We start from the raw sequence: 4,875 nt of genomic DNA, 5'->3' as shown, positions 1-4,875 counted from the left end.
TTGGTTGAGTTGGTTTTGCTTTGGTTTGGTTAGCTTAGGTTGGGTTGAGTTTGATTATGGTTGGTTACGTTGGTTCGTCTTGGGTTTGGTTAAGTTTGGTTGGGTTGGTTTTGCTTTGGTTTGGTTAGCTAAGGTTGGGTTGAGTTAGATTATGGTAGGTTACGTTGGTTCGTCTTGGGTTTGGTTAAGTTTGGTTGAGTTGGTTTTGCTTTGGTTTGGTTAGCTGTAGGTTGGGTCGAGTTAGATTATGGTAGGTTACGTTGTTTCGTCTTGGATTTGGTTTGGGTTGGTTGAGTTGGATCATGCTAGCTCATCCTGGATTTACTTTGGTTTGGTTAAGTCACGTTTGCCTGCGTTGAGGTTAGTTCAGCATGGGTTTGAATTCTCGCCAAAATTCTCTAAAATTCTATAAAAAAAAGAACCCCCTAAAATCAATGCTAAAAAGACCGAAGTACCTGGTGGTGGTGGTGGTGGTAACAGTGATAGTGGTAATGGTGGTGGTGGCAGTGATAGAGGTGGCGATGGAGACGGAGAAAAAGGAGGAATTTCATGGTGACCGGCGAGGGTGATGAAAGTGATCGTGGTGATAGTGGTGATGGTGAGTGATTGGCGGTAACGGTTGCGGCCTGCGACGTGATGAGTCTAGGCCGGAGGGGTGATGGTGATGATATTTTTTTGAGGAGAAAAAGGAGGAGAAGGAGGAGGAGGAGGAGGTGGTGGTGGTGGTGGTGGTAGAACGGGTTGGTGGTAGTAGTAGTAGTAGTAGTAGTAGTAGTAGTAGTAGTAGTAGTAGTAGTAGTTCCAGAGAGAAGGAAAGGGTTGGTGGTTATAGTAGTAGTAGTAGTAGTAGTAGTAGTAGTAGTAGTAGTAGCAGTAGTAGCAGTAGTAGCAAGAACAGCAGAATCAAAAAACAATATAGCCATTCAAAGAAGTAAATAATGCTTTTTTTTCTTTTTTTTTCTTTACAATTGTGTTAGATAATTATAACCCCACGATCACCCTTGTATGCCCATTTCGAGAGACTAATCGGCTATGTATGTTATGAGGAAAAATACTCAACTCTTTTTTTTCACAGCACTTTCTTTTATATACAGTAAAAAAATAAAAATAAATCCTGGAAATAAACATGAATTGATATAGATGGCGCTGCGGGCTGTGTTGATAGGGATGGTGGTGGTGACGAAAGTGTTGCAATAATATCAATGGAAATGGTGATGGTGGTGGTGATGGTGGGCGTGGTGGTGGTGGTGGTGGGCGTGGTGGTGGTGGTGGTGCAGAGAACGTTCATGGCAACAATGATACTCCACACAATAAAAGCACAAAAAAAGGAAGAAAAAAAAGAGAAACGGTTTGTGCGTAGACATTTAAGACACACACACACACACACACACACACACACACACACACACACACACACACACACACACCACCCCACCCCACCCCCTCCCGTATACACACATACATAACCTCCCCCCACACACATACATACATACACCTGCCGCCCCCCCCCCTCCCATACACATACGCACACACACACATACACACATTCCTCCACACCTGCCGGGCCACACACAGGATTAATTAGCGGCAGGTAATTGCTCGTAATAACTCCATCGGTCGCGAGAGGGCGGAGGAAGGGGAGGAAGGGGCGTGATGAGTAATGGATGGGGCGTTACGAGGGTGGAGGAGGGAAGAAGAAGAAGAAGGGGTGGATGAGTGGGGGTGAGGTGGAATAAGATACGGTAAGTGGATGAATGGATAGGATGGACTGGGTGGATTGAACCTATGAAGAAAAAGAAAAAGGAAAAGAAGAAAACCAAGAAGAATCAAGAAAGTGGTAGGAGTGTAGAATTAAAGTAGAAAGGGAGACGAACTGAAGGGCTTAAAATATAGAAAGGAAGAAGAAGAAAAAGAAGAAGAAAAAGAAGAAAAAGAAGAATTAAGGTAATGGGAGAATAGAAATAGAAGAGAAGGGGAACGAATAGAAGGGCTTTTAAACTATACAAGAAGAGAAAGAAGAAGAAGAAAAAAGAAGAGGAAGTAAGGAAGTGTTGAAGCATAGAATTAAAGGAGAAAGGGAGACGAATTGATGGGCTTTAACTATGAGAGAAGGGAGGCGATTGGGAATAATTTGTTAACGGGGCTGAAAATATATTCGTTGGTGGAGAAGGGAAGAAGGAGGAGGAGGAGGAGGAGGAGTCAAGAAGGGCTGTAGGAGTGTGAAGGGAGAGGAGGAGAAGGGGGAAGAAAGAAAAGAGGAAAAAGGTATTAAGAAGTGGTATAGAATTCTGAAGGGAAAAGAGAAGAAAGGGAAGGAAAGAGAAGAGGAAAGGGGAGTCAAGAGGAACCATAGGAGTCTTCAGGGAGAGAAGGAGAAAGGGGAAGAAAGAAAAGAATTAAAAAAATAAAAAAGGGCTGTGAGAATATGAAGGAGGAGGAGGAGAAAGGGGAAGAAAGAGAAGAGGAGAGAGGTATAACGAAAAGGGTATATGGGAGTCTGAAGAGAGAGAAGGAGGAGGAGGAGGAGGAAGGGGAAGAAAGAGAAGAGGAAAGAGGTGTTACGAAAGGATATGGGAGTCTGAAGAGAGAGAAGGAGGAGGAGGAGGAGGAGCAAGGGAAGAAAGTGATACCTCAGGCGTGGGAGAATGGAGTTGATGGGGAATAAATTAGCAATGGGGCGGAGTATAGAGAGGTGGGGGCGTCTTAAAAGGGGTGGAGATGGGAGCATAATGAAGGAGTTAAGGGTCGTGGGAATATGAGAGTAGAGAAGGGAGCAGAAGGGAGGTGAGATAGAAAGAGCTATAAGGGAGAAGGGAGGTGATGGGAGAGAAATTCTGATGTAGAGAAGAATATATTAGGGCGTGTGAAGACGGTAGAGAGGGTAGATTAAGACGATGGGAAGCTGAAAGGGTAGAAGAAAGGGGAAAGAAGGGAGTTGGGGTAGAAATAGCTATAAAGGAGAAGGGAGATGATGGGAGAGAAATTTTAACGTGAAGGAGAATATATTAGGTAGTTTAGAAGAGGTAGAGCAGGTAGATTAAGACGATGGGAAGCTGAAAGGGTAGAAGAAAGGGGAAAGAAGGGAGGTGGGGTAGAAATAGCTATAAGGGAGAAGGGAGATGATGGGAGAGAAATTTTAACGTGAAGGAGAATATATTAGGTAGTTTAGAAGAGGTAGAGCAGGTAGATTAAGACGATGGGAGGCTGAAAGGGTAGAAGAAAGGGGAAAGAAGGGAGGTGGGGTAAGAATAGGTATGAGGGAGAAGGGAGATGATGGGAGAGAAAGTTTAACGTGAAGGAGAATATATTAGGTAGTTTAGAAGAGGTAGAGCAGGTAGATTAAGACGATGGGAAGCTGAAAGGGTAGAAGAAAGGGGAAAGAAGGGAGGTGGGGTAAGAATAGCTATAAAGGAGAAGGGAGAAGATGGGAGAGAAAGTTTAACGTGGGGGAGAATATATTAGGGAGTTTAGAAGAGGTAGAGAAGGTAGATTAAGACGATGGGAAGCTGAAAGGGTAGAAGAAAGGGGAAAGAAGGGAGGTGGGGTAAGAATAGGTATGAGGGAGAAAGGAGATGATGGGAGAGAAATTTTAACGTGAAGGAGAATATATTAGGTAGTTTAGAAGAGGTAGAGCAGGTAGATTAAGACGATGGGAAGCTGAAAGGGTAGAAGAAAGGGGAAAGAAGGGAGGTGGGGTAAGAATAGCTATGAGGGAGAAGGGAGCTGATGGGAGAGAAATTTTAACGTGAAGGAGAATATATTAGGTAGTTTAGAAGAGGTAGAGCAGGTAGATTAAGACGATGGGAGGCTGAAAGGGTAGAAGAAAGGGGAAAGAAGGGAGGTGGGGTAAGAATAGCTATGAGGGAGAAGGGAGAAGATGGGAGAGAAAGTTTAACGTGAAGGAGAATATATTAGGTAGTTTAGAAGAGGTAGAGCAGGTAGATTAAGACGATGGGAAGCTGAAAGGGTAGAAGAAAGGGGAAAGAAGGGAGGTGGGGTAGAAATAGCTATAAAGGAGAAGGGAGATGATGGGAGAGAAAGTTTAACGTCGGGGAGAATATATTAGGTAGTTTAGAAGAGGTAGAGCAGGTAGATTAAGGCGATGGGAAGCTGCAAGGGTAGAAGAAAGGGGAAAGAAGGGAGGTGGGGTAAGAATAGCTATAAAGGAGAAGGGAGAAGATGGGAGAGAAAGTTTAACGTGAAGGAGAATATATTAGGTAGTTTAGAAGAGGTAGAGCAGGTAGATTAAGACGATGAGAAGCTGAAAGGAAAGGGGAAAGAAGGGAGGTGGGGTAGAAATAGCTATAAAGGAGAAGGGAGATGATGGGAGAGAAAGTTTAACGTGGGGGAGAATATATTAGGGAGGGTAAAAGAAAGGGGGGATGAAGATAATGGTGTAACGAAGGGGTATGGGAGGTGATGGTGTAAGTACATTTTAAAGGGTGGGATATATATTTTGAAGGGGGGAGGGGCTTGTGAAAAAGGTAGAGAGGGTAGATTAAGACCATGGGAAGCTGAAAGGATATAAGAAATGGTCATGAATATAATGGTTTAAAATGGGATAATGGAGGTAATGGGGAATACGTTTTCTTTAAGGGATCGAATATATATTTTGAAGGGGGACTAAAAGAGGGAGGTAAGAAAAAAGAGAGGAAGCTAAAGAGGAAAAATAAGAAAAGAACCAAAACGGAAAGCAAAAGAAAACACGAAAACAAAAAAAAAAGAGAAAGGGAATAAGAGAAAAAAAGATAAAGAGGGTAGATTAAGAGTGTGGGAAGCTGGAAGGGGCAGAAGAACAGGGAGAAAAAGGTTATGGTTTAAAATGTGATAATACAGATAATGGGGAATCCGTTTTCTTTAAGGGCTGGAATATTG

At 43.2% G+C, this 4,875-nt stretch overlaps 1 long non-coding RNA gene across 4 annotated transcripts; it reads left to right on the top strand.

Annotated features, from left to right (window-relative positions):
- The first annotated feature begins 770 nt into the window (after window positions 1–770).
- LOC126995761 (uncharacterized) lies at window positions 771–4,368 on the top strand. 4 transcript variants are annotated; one of them, XR_007750686.1, is made up of 4 exons: window positions 771–3,183; window positions 3,335–3,388; window positions 3,842–3,992; window positions 4,144–4,368. It is a non-coding gene; the product is annotated as an uncharacterized LOC126995761 (long non-coding RNA). The 4 variants fall into 4 exon arrangements; XR_007750688.1 differs by lacking the exon at window positions 3,842–3,992 and having other exon boundaries at window positions 771–3,086; window positions 3,238–3,690; XR_007750687.1 differs by lacking the exons at window positions 3,335–3,388; window positions 3,842–3,992 and adding an exon at window positions 3,486–3,690.
- The last annotated feature ends 507 nt before the right edge of the window (window positions 4,369–4,875 follow it).

This window comes from Eriocheir sinensis, chromosome 8 (genome assembly GCF_024679095.1).
Source record: "Eriocheir sinensis breed Jianghai 21 chromosome 8, ASM2467909v1, whole genome shotgun sequence".
Lineage (NCBI taxonomy): Eukaryota > Metazoa > Arthropoda > Malacostraca > Decapoda > Varunidae > Eriocheir > Eriocheir sinensis.
Note: the sequence above shows the minus strand (reverse complement) of the source record. Positions and strands in the feature narration are given on the sequence as shown.